The following is a 24,947-nucleotide window of genomic DNA, read 5'->3' as shown; positions in this document are numbered from 1 at the left end:
GATACATTTTGTCTTTTTTTTTTCTTTTTTCTTTTTTCTTTTTTTTTTTCACGATAATATTTTACTTATTTGTTTCTGGCCAACACTCTTAATCCAGCTTCCCTTAAAACTAATAGTTCTTTGTTTCAACAGCAATGTATTCAGTAACTAGATGCTGAATGTATTAATAATACTGTGTAACTGGGTATTACTGCTTCCATTTGTGCTAAATATTGCACAGATCAAATTATGGTAGCGCATTGGTTGTTAATTTTTTTTTCATTTGAAACACTATCAGGTTGCATTTATGTGTTTCACTGTTAATCAATACTGAGCTAGCCTATCAGTTTCTCAGTTAAGAAAGGATTTTCCACTACATCTTAAGTATCTTCTGTAAATTGTTTACCTTTCTCACTTTATCATCACTTCTCTGTTTAGGGATGCTACTTAAATGCTACTGAGACAGGGTTTGGTATTCCCATCCTGCAGAAAATAATTCAAGCAGGAACAATCATAGTGAAGAATGATTAATTTGAGCGTTGTCTTGCCTATAGGAGAAATCTTTTCAAATCTGGAGAGGAGCGCAGCCTCAGTTATGTAGCTGTGTGTCCATTTTGTGAATTTTTACTTCAGTGAAAAGAGCAAGTTCTTTTCCTTGGTGGCATGCATTCTTCAAATGATACAATGATGTTGAAGCTGTCCTTACTGCTCACCCACAACTTGTTTCAAGAAAGTAGAAATGTCTCTTTATATGTCTTTGGGCTTGCATGAATGTATGACATAGCTATGAAGAGCAGCTAAGCCTACTGGAACAGGTACTACAATTAAATAGGGATTTTTAAATTTATTTTTTATTTTTTGTTAGTAGGCCAGTTTTATTGGAGAATTACCATTTTTCCCCCACTGATCTGCACATGCTTTTACGATATTTATAGTGATATCAATTTCTCCACAAAGAGAAGAGAGAATCCAGAACAGTAGTGGAGACTCAAGTTCGAGTCTCTTATTTATTACTATTTCAAGATAGCTAACCACTGATTTACCCTGTCCACTCTTTTTCTCTGATCCAAGGTCTATGTATAATTACATAAATATATTCAAAAAGTTTCAGAAATACTTAATGCATGTAAGATTTTTGTTTTTATTGTCAAGACACTTGCTTGGAAAACAGGACACAGATGAAGGATAGCGTGAATGCTCCTATCATAATCCATCAGTCTTAAGTTTTACATTCTGTTATTTCTTTTTCAAAGAAGTAGAAACAGCCCCGCCTCATCCCCCCAAAAAACACCAAAAGAAAATCAAAACAAAACCACACCAAAGCGAAAAACAACAAACAAGAAGAAAAAAGTCCCAAAATTTCAGAATGAATCTTAGTTTTAGTTTCACATAAAACAGTGAAATTATCAAAAACTCAAAAAAGGCAAGAGGAAGAATGCATGTTTGAAATGGACTTACAGTTTTCTGTTTTCTGGGTCATGGACTTCAAAGAAATACAGAACTGAACTTCTCTAAGTATTGGGACTTTATAGACTTAATAAGAACTTCACAGTTACACCCCTATCAATCTTAGATTTGGTTTGTTTAAACACCAAACAAAATGTAAACTGTCTCTTTCAGATAGATATTGTAAGTCCATGGTAAAGTTCCCTATTTGTGTAATAACTCATCATTTGATGTAATTCCTGTTCATATATATGGCTTCTCACTAAACTTATTTTTGGGGATAAATATTTACTAAATAAATAATCATAAAAATATGATTTACAGCAGATAGGCCTCTCAAGTACCTGTCATTTTCATTCTCTCTCTTACTCTGTCCCTATCAATTTACCCCAGGTGTGTTTCTCCATTCATCTCTCTTTTCATCCATACATACATTTGAGACCCCACCCAAGTCTCTAACTCTTCCTCTCTCCCCCTGTCCCTCCATTAATGTCTCTCTGCCTGCCTGGTTTCCTCTCTTCACTGGTTTGAATCATAAAGAGAATCACCTGAAACAAAATAATACAAGAGAACAAATGAGGAAGCATTGTTTGTTGAGCTGGAAATAATTTGATGGAAGAATGTAGTGAGAAGAGTAGAGATATGAAAAGAGAAATTAATGTCTTAGAAAACAGACTGGTATTCCTCTTAAGGATGAGCCAATGACAAGTATGATCTAAATAGGCCAAAGTCATCCATAATCCCATCTAACATTGAAAAGAAAGAGAGTGAAGTAGAGGAAAAGGCATGTTTTATTTGGAGTATGGAAATATGCTTGTGATTTATTTTCTTTTCTAAACAGGGGTGACTGAGAAATAGCAAATATCCTAAAGAGTTTTTGGAATATTTGACTAATTAAGTTCATGAGGGAATAAAAACCTATGAAGTAATATCTGATAGGAACATGAAGTACCTCAAACATTTAAGAAAAGGGCTTAAGATCAGAATGTCTGATATATTTTCAGAGATAATATAGATGACAAGTATAAGTGATAAGAAACAAATTGTGACTAGGGATTACTGACAGTAAAGAGAAAACAAGCTTTGGATTCACAAGCATTTGATTGACTCAAGTGATATTACTGGATTGTGTTGGATGGGTATCACATGATCAGAAATGGCATTTTTTAATGTATTGTAAACAAAAGAACACTCAAGTACTTCAGATTTACAATAGAGCTGCTTTGGAATAAGCATGAAGAATAAGACTGTTTAAAGTACGGATTTTTTTAGAAAATCAGGAAGAGTGGGGAAAAAACAGCGTCTGAGTGATTTAGCAGCTTATAACAAACATGGTGGAATTCTGTTAAACAGAAGTATGTGTAAGTATATTCTATTTAGAAGAGAAAGGAAGATAAGATAGAGAAGGGCACATCTTTCCGCTCCGTTTGTAAATTGTCTTGACAAAGAGATAATTCATGTTGGGGGCAAAAGAGCTGGTTTGTAAGGAAAAAGATAATCTGCACGTATTTCTGCATCCCATATTCTAAGCTTATCTGTTTTAGAAAATTTAGACATGGAACCATAGAAGGTGAGATAACACATTTAATGCCTCTTAGAGCCAGAAGCACTGGGAAGTGTGGTGAATTAACACTCACCCATTTTATCTGTGGATGAGTTACCTGTTGGCAATGTCAGCAACCACAGCCAGCTAATAATCTGCATTTAGATCCCTATGGACAAAAGACAGCCTAAATCTTAGCACGAGCTTGAGTCTAACAGAGCTCATCAACTCAGATTCAATGTCATGAAAGTGCAGCTAGAGTTCTTCCAGACCTTATCAGGCTTTGGAAGGTGGTTCGCTGAGGAGTAGTGATTGATCCAAACTACCTTTATGAAGACAGGTTCTATGTCTCTGTACTCACGGCTGTTTGCAGACAGTGTGCCCATGAACTATGGCACATGGACTGTATGCTGACTGTATGTTGCACATACCGCTGGTGTTGGATGTTGTCACATGGTATCTTCAGATAAAAAGTTCTCCATTTTCAGAGCATAAGATGGATGGTGTTCACTTAGTAAGATGCTATTTAGTATTTAATTTCCTCATTGTTTTTGTGGGCCTATATCTTTAGTGCATATTATGCAGATGTTTCTGTAAAGAGATTTATTTTCCTCACATGCTTCTCAGTAGAGTTTTGCAAACATTCTGCATTTATTTTCAAAACAACCTCGTTTGATGACAGGGTATTATTACTCTGCTTTACAAACGGGAATGTGTAGCCCTGAGACATTAAGTTCTGCATTACCTGATAATTTTGGATATGTAATTTGGAACACCTAAAACATTATTTCTGATTTTGCAGAGTATTTGTTGATGCATACCATTTAAAAGTGCAGAGCACAATTTCCTCTGACTGCCAGAGCAGTTGTAAATGGTTGATGCTTTTACAGTGAAAAATTCAAGATATGAAGTTGGGCACCCTGAAAGTCACATGCTTAACAATCATTTTTGTTAAGTTAGATTTAAGAGATTTTCCTGCTGTTTGCAGTCCTCTAGATCATTCAGAATATACTTCCCTTTCTGTTTGACTTGATATTCAACATGTTCTGTTACTACACTGTCATGACCTACCTTCAAAGCAGGTGCATAAACGGGCTGAAGCAGGTTTACTGAGGGAAGTAAAAATAGCATGCAATTAATAGATCATAGGATCAAAGATAATGCATTCATAAACATGAGCTGAATTAGTATTGTAAAGTTGTATTTGTGCTCTTAACTTTCCAGTGTGTAAGTTATGTATGAAGATTTTAGTGAAATAAAGGAGTTATTTGTTGTGATTTAACCTGGTAGGCAGCTAAATACCATGAGCCATTCGCTCACTTTTGCTCTCCCAGATGGGTTGAAAGATGGAATTGGAAATGAAGAAGAGCTTGTGGGTTGAGATAAAAACTTACTACTAAGACAGAAGAGGAAAATGGAAACAAAAATGCAATGTATATATTTATATATTTATACATTTATACATTTATACATGTATATATTTATATATTTATATATTTATATATTTATATATTTATATATTTATATATTTATATATTTATATATTTATATCCATAATGCAATTATTTATTACCTGCCAGTCAACACCCAGCTGACAACTCAAGGCTTCACTATCACTGACTGATGCCCAGCAGCCTCTGAGCAGTGGCTGCCCCCTGGTCAACACACTATAGCTTTATGTCTTTCTCCTGCCCCATGCCATCATGGCAGATGCTCTACCCTGCCAAGAGGCTCAGCCGAGCCCCAGGTGTGCTCCCGTCACTCAGCAACAACCAGAACATCAGTGTGCTATTAATGCTGTTGTTGCTGAAAACAGGACAATTCCATAACCAAGTAGTACAGAAGTAATTTGAGAAATTCTAAAATAATACTATTGAGTTCTCAGAAGATCATACATAAAAGCACATGAAAACTTGTGTGTTAAAACCCTGCTATTTTAAGAAAAAGAAATTCACAAAATGATATTCAGTACCATGAGACTTGCAAAGAAGAGTTTGGAGCAGCAAGAAAAAAATTAAGCTTGTGATTTTCATGGCTAACACAACTAGGAAGATGCCATGAAATGTGTTGAAAGAGTAGGAAAGGGAAGGAACGCACACATACCAAGTGCAGTCCTACTCTGTGTGAGAGAGAGAGAGAGATAAGAAAATACATATATCAAATAAAAGATTAAATATTTCAGTTGCTGAAGTTAATTTTATTGGTTTGACTAGTTATTTTGGAAAAGGAATGGGAGAAGACTTCCATGACATTAAGCACTATTTTTCTAGAATCCACCTTATAAGCATGCTACAGGTACTTTTTATTACAATATTGCTACTGTACAGGTAACGTGTTCCAAGTGGAGAATTAATTTCAATACATTGTACTTTCATAATTTAGAAATATCTTGACTAAGAAAGATACATTCTCAAAGTATTTGACTGATATCTAAGGAAGGAAGACCATGTAAAATTTATTTGAGAAATTATACAAATTGTAGAATAATACTTTGGCACTTTTTTGTTGTATTGTCTGGGTGTTTTATTTTATAAGATTATTATTAGCATGAAGATCTACTTCACACTTGGGACTTGTTAATGACAGTTACGAAGAACTGAAATCATCCCACAATATGGTTAATGGTTTTTGGAAAGAAAAAAATAGGATGCTAAGGATTATTTTCCATAAATTTAATATCACATTTTACCATAGTTCACTCTGAATGAGAAAAAAATAATAAATTATCTAGAACCTGGACAGAAAGCATTGCTGATTCAGAAGCCATGATTTGTGAAAAGTTCTGTTCCATTTAAAATAGAATTATAAAACTGGATAGTGAAGAGAGTACAGAATACATTTTTTATTTTAAATATATAATAGGACCTAGGCAAACCAAATGATACTCTGATCCTTAAAAATAATTATGAAAAAAATTACATTATCATGAATTTGTATGATTTAGTGGATTACGGTTTTACTTGATAACAACCTATAAAAATGGAGATAAAATATAATGAAAAATTAAAAATAATGTAAAATAAAAAAAAGTCTTTAGTGCTTAGTAACTTGAGGGTTTCTATAATAGTAAAACAGAGAGGAAGGTGCATTTAAATGTGGCTTACACCGAAGCTAACCTCAAGGAAGTCTGGTATGAAAGCTGAGATGTTCTTCCAACATGTTTGTTTGCTTTGTTCAGAATCTGGAAATGAGTTGCCACCTGGGGACATGCCAAAGTGTTTCTGCTCAATGTATTCAAATATATTCATTAACCAAAGTTAAATTTATCACTTTACATATGTTCAAAGACTTGAAAAGACTACAAAATGCCATATAGGATTGAATTATACTATAACAAAATCTTGATATTCTACAAGAATGGGTTGATATCAATAAAATACTTCATTAATAATATTTATAAGCATAGAAATAAAACTATGATGACAGAATGGAGAGTTCCTCTCAGCTGTAGTCTGTCTACTTTAAGTCTTACATATGTTTTTCACATCCCTTGTACCTGTTTTCTTCTTCTTTGATGTCTTTAATGAAAATGGCGTCACTTATACAGTCGGTGCCTGAGAAACATTCTGGTGCCTGCGTTGTCTTCTGTTGAATCACCAGGGGAATTAATATCTAGCAGCACCTGCAGGTAGCTGGGGCAAAATCAGTTATTTAGCTATGAAGCTGAAACTTTGTCTATGTGTAAATACCAAGATTCATTTTTGTTGTCTCAAATAATGAACATTTTGGACTCAAATTGTACACGAAGGGTGGCATGTTAGCACCAGTAGATAGTTGATCTTTTCAGTAATTTCTTAAATAATTTGAAGGTGCAGTAGATCTTCAGATCACTGACGATTTTCACATAACTGCTGATATAATTTGTGCCACTTTCACGTGATAAACTGATACGTTCCTTCTACAGATTCACCATTTTATTTTCAGGAACTGTATCAAATGTAATTTTAGTCTGACTCTGTTAGTATATACAAACCTGGAATGTTTACTGATAACTGAAGCTTGACATCTAGGTGCCCATATTTTGAAGCAGATTTGTATTGTTTTTGCTGGTTCTGTGACAACATTACTCTCTGTCCTTCCACACTTAAGATATGCTTTGCACAGAATTAAAAAAAAAAAACACACAACATTTTCAGCTAGAGATGTATGAGGCTGAAAATACTGTGAACCTCAAGAGATGTAAGTTACACTTTTAGTAGCTGACCAAGGCTGGTGAAGCAAACATGCTTTTAAACACATCTTCAGATAGTCGTACTGACCTTCAGAGAAGAGGACTGTATATAAACAGTTGGAATAGGCCCATCATTTGAATTTTATTACATTACTCCTTTTCAGATGTATTCGATCATTTCCTATGAAGGTATTTTGAAATATACAGTGAAGTGCATTGCTGAAAACTCATGGAAAACCTAACAAACAGTGAATTAGAAATGGAAAGAAGTAATGCCAGTGAGACATTATACAGGTGACTAAGTTAATCAAACTTTTAAAGGGTTGATTTAAATTGATCTAACCTTATGCAACTCCCAGAGTCTTCCATATGCATTGCTTGCTTTCTGAAGTGATTTTGTGATAGTTATGGTCATAATGAAACAAAACTCGCATTCTTTGTCAAGCTTAAAATTGAAAAAAATTCAGAATACAATTTAAAATTATCACTAATAATTATAAAAAGAGCAACTATTCTTATGTTTTGGTTTGGTGTGAGTCTTAGTAAGTTTTGAGGAGTTCCTATAGGGATAATTAATTTTAATGCTGATTTTCTAGTTTGTTGTTAATACAGTATCATGCTGACTTTTATTTTCTCTGTTTATCTCAATCTTCTGCTATTAAAGCATGCTTTTATTTTAGAATTTTCAATTGAACTTCAATCTTAGTCAGTCTTGAAGAGTATCCATTAATTTGAGCATAAAATTAAAAATATATTTGTTGACTGTCAGTGGCAGAATTCAAGATAAACCAAGAAATTCAGAATTTAATTAAATCTCAACAAATTTCAGTTTTCCATAGGGATCTGAATTCACAGGCCTCAATATAAGCATAAGCGTCTGGAAAATGGAAACTTCTGTAAAAAATGATTTATCAAGGGAAGAAATATAGCAGGAAGAATGAAGAAAAGATAGAAAGAAAACAAATATAACTGAGTATTTTTCTAAAATCTGAAGATGCTTTTCAGGAAACAGGCTGAGAGTAAAAGCAAAAAAGTGTGCGGTTATTGAGGGAGAATATGTGAGTGAATGTGTATTGCTAAGTGGGTATTTTTCTTGGCCGTGGTTTACCCCATCTTTGGCAAATCATTTTAATTTAGAAAGAAAACATTTTCCCTAGGCTACTAAATTTAGAACAAAACTGTATGGGCAGCTGGCTTCAGGATAATTGGTAAATTTGAACTCTGACAGACCAGGTTGACAGCAGTGAAAATATCTGTTGCTTTAACCCTTTAATCACAAAGTCTTTGTCCTTAGAATTCTAAGTCAGTGCAGCTCTCATACGTCTCCCCAGCTTTCTCTCATATGCTATCACAGCACAGACTTATTCTTCTCTTAATCTTCTTTCCTGCTGAGAGATGCCTACTGCTTCACTAATTGGTCCTGAAAGGAATCTGCACAAAGTTCACCACCAGTCACTTTTTCTCTACTCATTTGGTAAGCAGACTCCTTAATGCTGAAATATTCTGGATCGTATTCTTTTCCTTTCTGAGATGACTCTGAGTAACGTACATCCTTTTGTATTTCCTGCAAGTGGGACCAGTAGTAATGGAACCTGGGATTAGTTGGTACTGCGTCATCAGTGATTTTAGATCATAGGGAGTGTAGGACAGTACTTATTTTATCCTTTCTGATATGTAGTTATCCACCACTCTTAAATTCAATAAATGAGTTATTCATGAAAGTATTGTGTGTTTCAGGAATAGCTTCTGACAGCTACTGACAGCAAAATGGAGTTGTTCTAATTTTGCTTTGGTGTGAATCCTTAAAAAAAAACCCAGACCCACCACTTCCTGGTTTCAAATGACTAGGTCTATTTATTTCAACAGATGGAATTACATGTGTTTCAGTCTGTGCACATTGCTTCTTGCCTCCTTGCTCAGTGCCTTTGAGACACTCTTTATACCCTTATATCAGATACTTATTGATCAAATTCTCCCTAAGCTTTCTCCAGCCTAAACAGTCCCAGCCCTCTCAGCCTCTATTCTTATGAAAGAAACTTCTTCCCTTAGTTTGGGGAAAGAGATGTTTATTCTCAGTAACAATTGTATGTAACTGTGCTGATGATTTGTACTAGAATTTGTCATTTCGTTTTATCCTGAAAATGTAGCTTTGTTTAAAAAATCTTTATCCCTCACATAAGAAGAATTATCAGGAAACACTGCTCATTTTATGTTTTCAATATACGAGTACAAGAAAAAGAAAAGAAAATAGAACCAATACACAGAAATAAGGAAGGACTGATATGTGAAGAATAGATACTTTTACATTGTCTGAATTATTGACAAAGTAACTTTGTTCATTCAGCTTTATGTACAATTTATGTGTAGTAGGATAGTACCAGATGTTGGAGTAAAAAAATAATTTCCTATTCCTGTCTTTGCAATGCTGAAATATTGATGCTGATTTCTATAGTAGCTATGTTGGGTTTTGTATAATTTCTTATTTATTTAAGGCTTACGTTGAGTTCAGTATAGGGAGGATTTAAGTGGGGCATTTTCTGTGGAGAAAATCCACAAGTTGTTTTTTTGTTGTTGTTGTTGTTTTGAGAACGTTTTTTTCTTCAGAGATATTAAAGGATATGAGTTCTCCTTGATATTGCACAGTGTCTGTGTTTGGAAAAAAATCTAGAGAACTTAATAGGCCTTAGGAAGAAGTGAGTAATCACACTGTATACATACATCCCTTGTTTACAAAATTATCCACAGTATGTAGCCTTTAAAAGATTGTCTTATCCTGTGTTTGTAGATGTATGTCTTTGCTTAGAGCAATAACTATATTTAAAATGTTTTAAGCTTAAAATAAGGTAGCATTATACGTGAAGTGAGATGTAGTTTCTCACTGTGGATTGTCTGCATATGGATTATTGTTATTTTATTTTTTAATTGATGTCTGTGTGTTGGAGTCTAAGTATAGGACTATGTATTTCTTTAAACTCATAGTGAACCACATCACTGGAAAGTGTAAAGAAAGATTAATAAAATAATGTGTATTTTATATCATAACTAAATTCAGTTATTATTTTAATCTGGTAGTTGACGAATGCTCTGTGCAATTTAGTAGAATCACTGCTATTTTTTTCTATTTTTCCCATTCCCTCTTGTATCATTATAATTCTCTTACTAGCATCTTTTTCTTCCTTTTTTTTTCTCCTTGCACAGGTAATACCCAAGCCAATCTAAAAGGGCTTCAGTTTGATTCTGTTTTCTCATCTCCCAAGTACAGATATTATCGTTCCCAAAGGTTACTCTATGCTTGACTTCTAGACTTCCAGACTTCTGCATGTGGCAGAAACCAGAACTCTGACCAGCAGTGTCTGTAATGCATGACCATCACAATGTACAAAAGTAAAGAGGATAGCATGGCCTACTAACATGTTCTTCTTTCTTAATAGATCATTTAATAATTTGAAATAGTTTTCTTGATTTTTTAGCCCAATTTTCCAGTGTGTGACCAGATCCTTTTACCTAAGAAGGATTCTTTATCCTTGATTTGTGATGAAATGAGAAATATGTCAATTTAGTAAAGGCTTTGGCTGACCTTAATTTCAACTCTTTTCCTCTTTGTGGGAGGAATTCTTTTCTCTCACCCAGTCACTTCTGGGTTCCTTCCAAGCAATTTGGATGTGAGCTTTTTTTCCAAGAGCTCATGTTGCTCTATAGAACCTAAATTTGAGTGTTTTTGATGTGGAATTTTTCAGGTCTGTGCCTATCTTGTTTATTCTGAACCATTTTTTAAAGTCAGCTTTTTTTATAGGTATTCTTTCTTCTAAGAGGAAGAGGAGATTCATGCCACTATAGTTATTAAAAGCCTTTTCCTGAAATAAAGCCACTGTCTGAGTCCACTGCAGATTCCTTTCTTAACTTGAGACCAGAGAATAGGGCTGGTAGACTACACTGCAGATACACCATGCAATTATGGTTGCACTGCTAGGAATTTTAGTTAACATAAGTGTGTTTGTGAGAAAGGTTGAAAGAATTCAGTTTGGGATATTCACATATATAACTTCCCTTACTTTTTGTTCTCTAGTCTGGCAGAGGGTTTGCCACTGTGCCATCTGCTGGGAGACTCAAGCACATAAAGCACAAACATGAACAGTGGACAGATGTTCATCAGATCCATCTGGACCCAAACACAGACAACATTGCTCTTATATACTCCAGAATGCTGGGTGCTGTTGTCGGGAGACTGATATCTGCCAAATCTGTGACAGGAATGTGAGGCTAAATCTATCTTAAACATGCCAGGGAACATCTGGATATTGCCATGTGGCATTCTCCCAGAGAGTGAGTTACCAGGCACAGCTGATGAATTAGTATGGGCCTGGGGCTCCAAGTTGGATGCAGCTATACTGTTTGGAAGGTTTACATAATATAAGAGTAGAGCATTCTATGCCAGCATGGTCTCAAAACCAGAGAATGCTCCTGGACACCTGTAGTTTACTGTTGCTGATGCAGCCTGAACTGGGTTCAGACTGAAAGCAGAATGGGAACTGACATGATAGTCTGACAGAAAGGAGAGTCCTAACCTACAAACAGTCCATGGCATAACTTCTGGAAGCTAAACAGATGCAGATGGTCTTTCTATGGCATAACTTCCGGAAGCTGAACAGATGCAAATGGTCTTAGTGATCCAGACTGTACTTCAAACTCAGAAGCATATAAAGATTCTAGATTGAGTTGGTTGAGTCACCATCCCTGGCAGTGTTTGGAAGACATTTGGATGTTGTACTGAGGGACGTGGTTTAGTGGGGAAATACTGGTGGTAGGTTGGACTGAATGATCTTGGAGGTCTTTTCCAACCTTCCTGATTCTATGATTCTGTGATTCTGTGTTGTCCGTTACCCTTTTATAAATCAAAATCCTTTATGAGGACTAAATCAGTTCAACCTGGAGGCCAACTAAACAAAACACCAGTACCGAAATGTGAGCATCTGCAGAGTTTGTTAGATTTCAGTTTGCTCACAGTAACTGAGGAGTGTATGAAAGCCTATCAGAGAAAGAGTTTCTGTTTTCAAATTTAAAATGACAGTCCTGTATCTTTTTATCTTTTAGGTGAAAGATTTTGTAACTGTGGTGACTTCAAAACTGAAGTCATGAATTTCATCTTGACATTTAAAATAAGCCTCTAAAGACATTCTGAAATGATGTCATGTCCTGAATTTGTTACTAAATTTTTATCTCCTAGGTGGCAAAGCTATTTGGCCAACTAGGTTAAAATTTGTATTGCACTCTATTGAGAATCTGTTGCTTCATTGCTGTTGAACTGTTCACGTTTTCTGTTTTCCAGAAATTTTCTTTCTGTTTTTGTTTGGTGCAGATTTAAAATTTCTACAGCTGTGAACTGCCCAGATCTGAATCCTGGCATTGTGTGTCTCTGCTTATAAGAAAACAACCTTTCAACTTCATTTGACTCCATTATTTCTTAAAACTTTTTACAAGCTGTCCATACAGTACGCTTAAAACTAGCATGATTAAAATCTGTGTGGAATTATTTTTGATCATGGCTGGTAATTCCTTGTGCTGGTAACATATCTCTAGATAATTCACTTTCTCACTTATAAACATTAAAGGAGTAATACTGTGAGACTTCTTATCAATGCAGGTACTTCATACAAATACAGGATGAGCTCTCTTGCCTTTTGAGATGCCAGTCCACCACTTCATAAATTGCTTTCCACTGGAAGGATAGGTACATATGTGTATTTTTCTGATATGACTCCAGATATAACAAGTGATCTAAGATCTAAAGTGATCTGCAAAAGCAGATTTTGTGGAGTATTCTATTTATTCTATTTTAAGGAGCAGAAAGATTATAAGATTACTCTTAAATTCCTCTTTTATTTTATTTTTTTTTATTATTTTTTTTCAAATTTAGCATTTGTATTTTAGGATTGATGATAAGTTCACAATCTGAGACTGAAAGTAAATAGAGCCCTTGCAGCATTTAGAATAGTTGGCTGTTTCATTTTCTAGAAAATGTGTGCCAGTAGAACTTCTTGGGGATACAAATAATTTTATTGTTACTATTTCTTTGTTTTTGTAGAACTCCAAGTACAGTGTTCATTTTAGATACATTTAGAAATAAATATGTTCCCCACCCCTTTTAAGATATTTGATCCTACATCAGCCCAGGTCTTCCTTTGTAGCAGAAGAATCTGTGTCATTTAAACCGCTCAGTCTTGGATTTCATTTCTACATTTGATAAGGTTTTTTATAAAATAGAGTCAATAGCATACAATGGATTTGAGTAGGGAATTTTAACATAAATAAACTGTAGTTTTAGTGCATATTTTTACTCTAATTACATTTTGCCTTCCAAGCTATGTGTCACAAATGATTTTTTTTCAGTAAGAAGCATCACGTTGACCGAATTGTATTTTTTCTGTGTAATTATTAGTTCATACCATAAATTATTTTGTTTGTTCATTAAATTTTAAAGTGGTGACATTCTTGTTGTATACCCAGAAGCTTTGGAACATCTTTAAAAACGTAAAGTTCTGAAACTTTGGCATGTCTAGTTAAAGTATGGTATTTGTGCAAGTAATTTTGTGCTGATTAAGTAATTCCAGTCATGATCATATTAATGCTGTGGGTGCTGCTGAAGTAATTCTGACCTCTGTTGGCAAAGCAGAGCAAATGAAATGCATGCTTAGTAGCATACTGCTATTTTGATATTATGGGATTAATTATCTGTTTTTGTTATTGAAATGCTTTTATTTTTTGTCCAGCTATTCTGATTGGCTTGAACATAGGTTAGAGAAGTTTTGCCCAAATTGTTCCTAGTTAAAAAATTTCCTTCTTTAGTAATTTTTGTCCCACAGAACAAAGCTTCATCCGACATCTTTTTTATCCATATTTTCTGTACTGCGCTAACGACATACAAACATATCACATTATAATAGCCCAGTGTGTTGAAGATCAGATGCCACAAGGACTCTATTTTAGGTTATGCAGTCTCAGCATAAACTGAGAATAAGATATGAAATAGCCTTCTAGAGTCAAGGGGAGAGGCATAGCATTTTTTTCTTATGCCCATTTTTCTAGTGTCTGTTTGAATTTCTCTGCTTTTCAGGAAACCCACAATGGAAGACAACGTATTAAAAGCTGCTGAATTGCAAATTCTATAGAGAGTTCTGTTCTGTATATCCTAGAGCCATAACAAAGAATCTCATTTTGTTGTCTTCTAGGATGAACAATCTGTAATTCTGCAATGAGGTCGTAGTTAGAACAACATTCACATCTCAATTTTTTAAATATGTGTTGTATACTTCCTGATGCTGCTTCAAGTATGAGAGATTTAGGAGTTTTGATTTTATATATAACAAAGTAGCAATAAATGTTTCAAGATGCATAATTAATCACTTAAATGTTTTTAAATCTGCTGGTTTTAAAACAGAATAGTTAAAAAAATCCCTTCTAACAAAATATGTCAATATATCTAAGTTCTTGAAGGAAAGAGAAGTTTGACCTTGTTTCAGTTTGTTTCTAACATGAAATAAGGTGATTTTTGGATTTTAGATCTCAGCTGTTATTTACAAAAGAAAAAAAAAATTGGAGTGCTCTATCTGAGAACATACTCTTTTCTTCTAAAGAAAATACTGATAATACGTAACGTAATTCAGTGTCCATAAATACTTATGTCTTTCCATAAGCATATTTTATAATCATGAGATATGCAGGGGCTTTCAGAACCCTTCAGAAGATCCACTTTCATTGCTGTAGTTACAGAAAAAAAATTATTGTTTATGTAATTTCACTAAAGAGTAGTTGTCTGAGAATAGTTTGTGTTTCTAATTGGAGTTCAATATATGTATTTATACATGTACTTAAAAACATACATCTTAATTATGTCTTATTTTTTTCTCTATTATGTAGGCTAATATTACTTAACGCAGGTGGTTGATGTTGATCAATTTAGTGACCTTAGACAAAGCCTATAGATCTGATTTATAACAACGGTGTGGAACTTCTGTAATTTATATATATAGGCAGCCTAAATCCATGGTACATGGTATGCCATGTGGAGTTGCCACCTCCAGAACAGTTAATCTGACGCAATGATTTTCAGCATTAGGTGTATGGCATTACTCTGGATTGCTCAGATCATGTAAGAGTATACCTGGCGGTATCGTAACAACAATTTAAAAGCATAATTCAGACTGCTTAAGCTTCAGTGATTCTGCTTATGAAGGATATTGCTTTCTGATCTAGCTTTGGAGTTAGTAATTTGATTAATAGATGTTCACGTGGACTTTTGGTGCAGGATGATGTAGAATGAGAGTTAACATTTTTTTTCCTATCTGGATGACTGAATTCTCAAGAACAGAACTCTGGAATGAATCCAAGGATCTGTGTGACTCGTCACTGACAAGCTGGAGTTACTAGGTTTGCTATGAACTAAGCAAAACCTCAGCTTGTCCCTGTAGACAACTGGAATACAGAGAAATCCTGCAGTCATAACTGATGAAAGCTTTCTCCCTTTTAACGACTCAGGGCAAATTGGTCTTGAATGTAAGGATAAGGCAAAGCTAACCAATATTGGTCAGGAACATATTCCTCTCTGAATATAGCCACAGTATTATGCCGTATATCCAGACAATGTACTTCCAGATGAATATTCCATGAAGAATGATGAATTCTTTCTGGCTAGATAAAGGTCAAATGCAAAACAAGATTCCTTTAATTAAGAATGACCATTTCATCACCTATTACCTATTACATCATCAAAAAAATCAGTGCTTCTTCTTTATTAAAAAAACCCAACAGCATACCAACATATAATATGTGAAAGTATAACAGTTTTACTGATACAACTATTAACTGTCAATGCAAAAGGACATGTCTTTGAATGAAACTGATTCCCAACTCAAGCAGAATTCCAGTTCTGTTAATCTAATTTATGTGACTTCAACTTGGATTTCTCTTATTTAATTTTTATGGTATGAGGTACTTAACTAGAAAGATGGAGTGCTCCTGAGCAAATTTTTTTTCTAGTTAGATTCTTTACCAAACTGAGCATGTCTAAGTGTGCATGCATGTATGCACAATGTCTGATCTGCAGACTTCTAGAATGTATCTACCAGTGGCCTAAGTCTGTCACATACTTACTTTTTAGCTAATTTGTTTGATCTTTGCTAGTGATCACATACTTTTGCATATCTATATTCCCTACAGTAGCAAGATCCATGGTCATATGAACTCACTGAATGATGGTTCCACTCCAGTTGGTGGCTCTCATGGGTCCATTAACTCATGGTCTGACCCAGTTGTTGGCTGTTGGACTCTTATATATACACATATACACCGAATAGAGTCCCTCAGTCAGGAAACTCGAAATTGAATTTATGAAGGTCATATGTAGTGCAGCCAGACAATTATACTGCACAGACAACTGCACAGACAATGTGATTGGCTCTTTATTTCTCTATTTTTCCACTCTTTTTCCTTTGGTTCTTCCACAAACATCTCCTAGGCTGTATTATGCAATCCCATCAGATGTCCCTTACCCCTGCACAGTAGCTACCCTCAGCTGAAAAGGGTGCATGTTCTGCATTTCCTCATCTTGATGGATGTCACCCATAGAAACAAAGGTAGATTCTCATAGGACGGCCCAAACTAAGTATTTCTTACTCTGAGTTCATAATTTAGGTTCCTACGTTCTCCTGAGCTTCTGTGCTTTGTTGGGGTTGTAGAGACTGGCCTTTGATGGGCTGATGACTCCCCCTGTGATGAGCTCAGGAGCAGCTAGGGCAGACTATTGTTTGAGCTCCCCCATTTTCTGTTGTCCCTTTTGCTCCCTTGTGGATATGCTGATGAACATGAATGAAACATTATACAGCACAGTACTGTGCTGGCTTAGTTTGGGCATTTTGCGGTCTGGATGTATTCATGTGTATGTTCTGTAATTTATTGCTTAAGAAGCTCCTTTAGAGTTGCTCCTTACATCCTAACTCTGTCAAAATGTTTTTGTAAGACCATCTCTGTTTCCCTCAATTGCAATCCTTTTGTTGCCCTAGGATTATTCAAATGATAATGCACAGCAGTGTCACACTGTCTCTGTGAAACTTGTGGCTAAGGGTATTCTTGATGTTATGAACTTTTATCTCTCAATTTATTTGGGATTATGCCTCAACTACACACTGAACTGTCATTTACAACTGGCATTCTCTCAGCTTGTTCCATGGAAGAAAGTGTGGATGGCAGATGGAAGTCCTGACTCTAACAGCCTCATAATTCTCCAATCAAAAATATAGTTGACAATTTTAAGAATTACCATTCATATGGGCAAATATGCTAGATTGTCTATTTGAAATTCAAGCTATTTATATATTTCTAAGAACTTTCACCTTCCTCTAAATTTTAGCCTGGGTAGATGTAGCCTATTAAGTTTGTTCATTTAAACAGTGATATCTGGCAAAACTTGAAAAACAATAATTACAGCCAAGATATTATTTCCTAAGTCATAGATTGTTGGATATGATGCCTTTGTTCCATATGATTTGTTTTAATTACCCTTTTTACTTTCCACACTATGTTGTCACTTTAAGTGATGATTCTGTTGTTTGCATATTTGGAAAAAAGTCATTTTCTAACCAGTTCTTGTAACTCCTTATGGAGGAAAGAATCCTGATCTATGAAAGATAAACATACTTGTAGTGCTAAATTCATAATATTATTTTTATGATTTTTTTCTCTTTTTGTACTGCTTGATATTCATTTTTGTGCATATAATTCTTAAGACAGACTTTCAGAACCAAATTCTGAACTCAAGCAAACTGTGTATAACAGGAATACTCTGTACAGATGAACATTATTAGGTTGTTATTGATGGTCATATCTTTGATAGGATAGACGGGAGGGATAATTTATCCTCACTTGCCTGTTCCCAGTTAGCATTCAAAAGGAGTTGTATGTGTACTAGAGGCTTCTACAGCAGATGGGAGGAAGAAACACTTCTCTTCCCTTCAGAGATGCATAGAATCACAGACACTCCCGAAGCTTCCCAGCATTATTATATATTAGGTTATATTATATATTATTAATAATATATTATATATATATATTTTGTGAATGCCTACTGTATATCCACAGTAAGGAATCAAATGGCTTTCTCTGTGCTCCTTTTTTAGCTTATCTCTACATGTTCGTGAAGGCAGGAATGGTGATACTTGAGCAGAAAAAATTTTATACACAATTTGCTGCGTAGTGGGATGTCTTTTACGTCTGGAAATCTTCATTGACAAAGTAAAATGGAAGCTAGATTTGCCTTCAATTATTGCCTACGTGCCATTTCAATAATAATCTCTTACTACTGTGAAACTTAAGGAATGTAGACTGTACCTGTACATCTTGCACAGGCAAATGTCTTGTAAAACTCTTGGCCTATTACTGAAGTAAGGTTTGTTGGATTAATGTGGCCACTTATAATACACTTAGAAAGAGAAAGGACAACTTGCAGTTTCTTTGTCATCCTTTCTGTCTTGATAATGAACAGTACATACTTGCAGTGAACTTCATGCATGATATCCAGCTATTTAGGAGACTTCAAGGTAACAGAGCTTAGACATATGGACTCACGTTTTCTAAATTAATAGACAGTTCTTGCATATGGTATTGAGGGAGGAAGTGGAATATTGAACATCAGTTACTTATGATAGTCAATACAAATATGATGTCCAACATCTGATATTTAATACCCTATTAATATGTAAATGTGTTACAATATATAATAGAATTCATAATAGTTATAATGCTGAAATGTGCCAAGAAGAACAAGTAAGCTGGTGGAGGGACTGAAAAAACAGGAGGAGCAAGTGAGGGAGCTAGTGCAGTTTAGTCTATGGAGGAGGAGGCTAGAGGAGACTTCATCATTCTCTACAATCACCTGAAAGGAGGACGTAGAGAGGATGATGTCTTTTCTTAGGTGACAAGTGATAGGACACAAGGAAATAATCTCAAGTTGTACCGTGGGCAGTTTAGATTGGATATTCAGAATAATTTCTTCATGGAAGGGAGTAGTCAAGTGCTGGAATGAACTGCCTATGGAAGTGATAGACTGTTCATCCATGGAGGTGTTTAAGAGATGTGTGGATATGACAGGGAGAGGTGTGGTATGTGGCACTCATTAGATCAGGTTCATGGTTGGACTTGGAGGTCTTTTCCAACTTAAACAACCCTGTGCTTCTAAAATTACACCAGTTGAACAGAATCAGCATGGAAATAACATCATGGTTCAGCAAAGTTAAAGTCTTGATTTTTCCAGGCTTAAACTACTTAGAGCCAAGACTGTAACAGGATCTAGGTTAAAGAAAATGAATGGAATAAGCTGCTGTAGAGCCTTAACGTGCTTAATCTCTTAAATTATTTGACCACAAATTTTTGTTGTATTGCTTAAACTGACACAACTAGGCAGCAGGAATCAAAACAAGCTAAGCATATGCCACACATTCAAAAATGAAGAGTGTTTGAAATGCATTTCACAGTGAAACAGTGAAAGTACTTCAATACACAGTTAAAGATATTTTATTTATATATTGTTAAAGTTCACTGAGCAGATAGCAGGGCAAGGGAGGCAATTGTCTTCCTCTGCTCTGCCTTTGTGAGGTCCCTTTTGGAATACTACAACCAGGCCTAGGGCCCCCAGCACAAGAAAGATGAGGAACTGTTAGAGCAGGTCCATAAAAAAGATGAGAGGGCTGGAGCACCTCTCCTGTGGATAAAAGCTGAGGGAGCTGGCCAAGAGAAACCCTGTTCAGCCTGGCTAAGAGAAAGCTCCAGGGACTGATTGTATCCTTTCAGTTTTTAAAGAGAGCTTATAAAAAGATGGAGTCCGAGTTTTATTAAGGGCAAAGGAGAATGACTTTAAACTAAAAGAAGGAAGACTTATGTTAGATGTTAGGAGAAAATTCTTTACTCAGAGAGCAGTGAGGCACTGGCATAGCCTTTTTCAAGAAATCACCTACTTTTGACAGATTAAACCTATAACTTCCAGAACAGGATATTCGGTGATTCTGTGATGCCTTCTGGTATTTATTATGCTCTAAAGAGTGAATTTCTAGCAGGGTTTTTGCTCAGTTTCACTAAAGCAAGTATTTAAGTTTACTTTCCTTGAAGGAATTGAAAAATGCAGCTCAAATTCAAAGTACTGTATATAATAGGTAAAGCTTTACATGAAAAAGACATACATTCTTTGTACAGAGTAAGATACCTAATATTACACTGGATGCTATCAAAGAGGAATCTGTTGGAAGAAAATAAAATAAAATTTACTAAAACTAAGCACTTCTGAGTTTGATAAATAATATTATTACTTTAAATAGGTTACAGCAACATGGTTGTCAGTTTGATTTATTTATGCATAGAGATTGGGAACTGTTTTGCTAATGATCACAGCAAGTAAAATTACTATTATGTGTCTGAATAACTGATGCTGTATACAATATGGTGCAACAATATGCATTTTCAGTGTTGCTCTTTAATTTGTCCATATATTTTGTATAAGCTCAGCTTACGTGATTCAAAATTTGTATGAATGTAGACAGAACAATATTTAGCATAAGAACCTGATTATGTACTCTGATATCTTTTGGCAATGTATTTGACAGATTATGTAACAATAGGCACAGCAGTTTTGGAAGATTGATTCAGAACACAAATATCTATATGTATATAATTCCATATTTTTTCTGTGGAACACTTGAATAATACAGAATCTGGATTTGTATGAGCTGCTTGGTGTTTATTGCTGACATGTGGGGACAGGACGAAGCCTAGGATTCCCTAGAGCTAACCCACTACTAGAACTGACTTAGCACTATAAAATTCACTACTTCTGTAGTCCTGAAAAGTAGATCTCTAGGAAAATCTTCAAAGTATCTTGAAGACCTAGGGTAGTGGGGAGAGGAGTGGGAGGTGTGAGATTAAGGCATATGGTAGGTTTCTCGGCCCTTGACAGGGTTTAGACCCCCTGAATATGTGCCACGAGAACTTTCCTCTGTCCTTTTCCTCTGAAGGAACTGATTTCATCAAGGCAGTGTCATCCTCTTCTTTTCCACATCACTTCTGAGAAGGAAATGTCAAAGAGCGTTATCACTTGTCAGATAAAGTTTAAATGAAACCAATGAGCAGATAGACACTGAGGTCATCAAGCAGCTCTCTTCAGATTTTAACAACTCTTATTGTTTACCAAAATGTTTTCCTTTCATCTTGGTAGCACAATCACATTAAGACCATAACTGTTAGTACATGGGTAATGAAATACTGTGAGTATATGTGCAGATGAGAAATATGATGAACACAGACTTAAGGTTGTGGCAGACATTCTGTACATATATGTTCTTGTGCTGTTGGCAGCAAATATTGTCCCCATGCTCTGATGATTAAGTGAATTAACTTATTTCCTTGCTTTTTTGTTCATATGCGTGTAACAGTCACTTCACAGTTCTTTTTTCCCATATAGCAAAAGACATAGCAAAGTCCATCGAAAAATAGCAAATCAATCAACTAACTTTTTCTCAAGTAGTGTGTCATTTTCATCTCATTTTTGAAATGCTATTTGTTGTATGCAATTATCTTCAGCTTGTAAAAAAGAAATGAATCAGTTTTCTTACTAAGGAAAGGCTATGTCCAATTAATATTTGACATCACTTCAAAAGGTCAGTTTTCTTTGTCTACATTGAGAGCAAGCTATTATTAAAAGGTCCTTCTGTTTTTGGCAATATAGCTTAAGTAGCATAACAAGACAGCTTAGTGCCTCACTTTGGCTAGTTATAATGGAAGAAACTCATTTGTGATCATATTTTAGCTCATCATTGACTGAAAACTTTGTCTTTTACAAAACGTATATATGTATTTAATTTCTAAAAATTTAGTAAGAATTGTAGATTTCCATGATGTAGTGATGTGCATAGGAAAAAAATCGCCTTACTAACGTATATAAAATGAAGTAGTTTGATTTCTGGCAGCTTTAACTAAATAGTAAAATAATACAACGGTGTTTTTCAGAACATTTTAAATTAACGGTAATCTCAAGAGCTGTTAATCTTTTGTCACTGAACTTTCTATAGGTTGAATTTTGATAATTTATTTAGTTTCAGACTCTCCTGTGTGTAGATTTTGTGGTAACTATGTGTTTCAATACACAGATAAATCAATGTGCTTGACAGTTCCTTGTGTATTGTATGTATGTATGATGCCAAAGAAGGGCTCTTTAGGCATCTTCTCTTTCTCCACCCCACTTTTCTGTGAAGTCCGATACACCACTATACTTTTGCCCGGCTATATTCTGATTACAAGAGAAGGTATTTAAATGATCTACTCGCTATTTAGTTTGTAAGGATTTTTATTTGCAGGCCATTGGATTTGAATTTGATTGTCAGCAATCAAAGCATAAACATACAGGGCATTTACTGAACTTACCTTAATTTTCATAGGAAATAATACTGCAATGTCATAGCAATGCAAGACCTTACAGAAAAGAATTCCTATGCTGGTACAAAGGAAGAAAAACACCTGAGTTCTGCCTGTCTTTTCTGTTTACTTTAGTTTGATAGATATCTAAAAGGTGAATGTCAAGAGGATGGGGCCAGGCTCTCTTTGGTGGTGCCCAGTGACAGGATAGAGGGCAGTGGGCAAAAACTACTACACAGGAAGTTCCATCTAAACACAAGAAACAATTTCTCTGAGGGTGACAGAGGACAGACTGCCCAGGGAGCTTTTGGAGTCTCCTCTGGAGATGTTCAAGACCTGACTGGATGTTTTCCCGTGTAACCTACTGTAGGAACCTGCAGGAGGTTGGACTAGGTGGTCTCCACAAGTGCCTTCCAACTCTACAATTCTGTGATTCTGTGGTAACCAAGTTCCAATTTTGAATGTGACTTACTGTACCGCTTAGGAGGTGATAATGATTAGTCTCTCCATCCCTTCTCGTGTCTGTGAGTCATCAGCATTTGCTCACACTCCTTTGTCCTTTGCACCTTTGTATCCCAACCTGAGTGTCCTGTGAAGCTTCATGTAGCTGCATTTATATAGTTTGAGTTTTGGAAAAAAAAAAATCATTATGGCTTCACTATTGAAAAATACATCCAAAGGCCAAAATGAAAATTTACAACAATAATTTGAAGCATACCTGAATGAAAGGAGAAAATTAAGGGGGAAAGAACTTTAAGAACTATTTTTTATTATTTATTTTTAGAAAAAGCCTAATGCATAATGAATAATACACGAATTGCATTTTGAAAAACCAGGAGACACAAACACTAAAAAGCTCCAAACCAAAGCAAGCTGGCAAGCAAGCAAGACCAAGTAAATTAATATTCTGAATGTTTATACATTTATTTAAAATATGAGGTTTTATAACACTTTTAGTTTTCTGCTTCTTTCTCCTATAAACTGATACAAATCAAAGGAAGAGAGCAGAACCAAGTGCATAAGAAAACTGTATGTGTTACGCAAAACTATAAAAGACATTATATCAATAAATAGGGATTTGATTTCCTTCCATTACATGATGACTGCATGTCTTTGCCACATCAAAAACATCAGTTGTATTATGGAGGGGCTGTCCTTTCAAGACTCAGTTTTTACTGTTTCAAGAAGTTAAGCATTTTTTTAATCAGAAAAATTACAGTGGTTTTTACCTTCTGCAGAAAAGAACAGACTTTGAGCAGACTTTGAGCAGATGGAAAAAAACCAAACCTTTGCTTTTTGCTTTTCTGCACCCAAGAAAATATTTCAATCCAGTTTTTCCAGGAAAAAGTGAGGTATCCAGAACTATATGGTACTACATTGACTGCAGAACACAACATATCACAAAAATAATTTTTTATGTATATACTGTTTATGGGCAAACAACTGTTTAAATTTGTGATCAAATTAATCATGATGATTAATAATGAAGAAAAAGAGACCATTCTGTGAAACAAGTTTTCTGCAGATAATAAAACGTATATCCAGCAGTATGGAGTTTTAAAAAGCATATGCTAAGCATTACATGCCTTTTTATTAATGCGGATCCTGGAAAGTGGCAGCATTAAAAATTCTTTTTACTTGCTAGCTTCAGATTATTTTCTTTAAACTGCAGCATTTAATTTTAAAGTATGAAGTAAAATGAAAATATTGTTTGCCAATGACTATTTAACACTGTATAAGAAGCTGAAGAAAGCATACTGTAATTCAAGATTTATTATCTTGAGTTCTGGAGGTCATAATATTAAAGAATGATAACAGTGTTACTAAATAAAAAATAGGAAGAAAATTGCTTCCATAAAGGATGCAGTCGACTTCAAATTTAGTCAGAAAAAGAATTGAAGGTACTCTTTCTTTGATAACCAGTTTCCATTTGTTTGTTTGTGTGCTAGATTATCAGTCACATTTTTCCACTTGGAAACAAAAAATCTCATTTACTATTATGTGAGCTGTTCATAAGATGGGAAACTGGCTAGGAAGCAGGGCCTACAATGAAGCTTACTCTAAAATAATTCTCAAGTATAGTAAGATAACAAAAACAGAACACTTTCTTTATAGTTCATGTAAAAATGTAACTGGCAAATGAGAAGAAAAATCTGGCAAATTGTAAAGGACAGATTTAGTGTTTCTTGAAAGGATGTGATTGGTTCTTTCTAATCTTACGTTAGTATGAAGCTAGGCTGACTGACCTAAAGTCAGTGAATATATACTTGTGAAAAAATTAGTGCAAAAGGAAATCATGAGAGCAGTGTAATTACCAGAGCAATACTGGGAGAACAGCTCTAATTGAAATGACAGAACAGT

General features: G+C 34.9%; 1 protein-coding gene across 10 annotated transcripts in view; it reads left to right on the top strand.

Moving 5' to 3' along the window:
* ANKS1B (ankyrin repeat and sterile alpha motif domain containing 1B) overlaps positions 1 to 24,947 on the top strand; it is a 402,720-nt gene that overhangs the window by 15,460 nt on the left and 362,313 nt on the right. The gene's annotated exons all lie outside the window — the stretch shown is intronic.

Source organism: Lagopus muta, chromosome 1 (assembly GCF_023343835.1).
Source record: "Lagopus muta isolate bLagMut1 chromosome 1, bLagMut1 primary, whole genome shotgun sequence".
In the NCBI taxonomy this organism is placed as follows: domain Eukaryota; kingdom Metazoa; phylum Chordata; class Aves; order Galliformes; family Phasianidae; genus Lagopus; species Lagopus muta.
The sequence above is the reverse complement of the archived record's forward strand: the minus strand, read 5'-3'. Positions and strand labels throughout refer to the sequence as shown.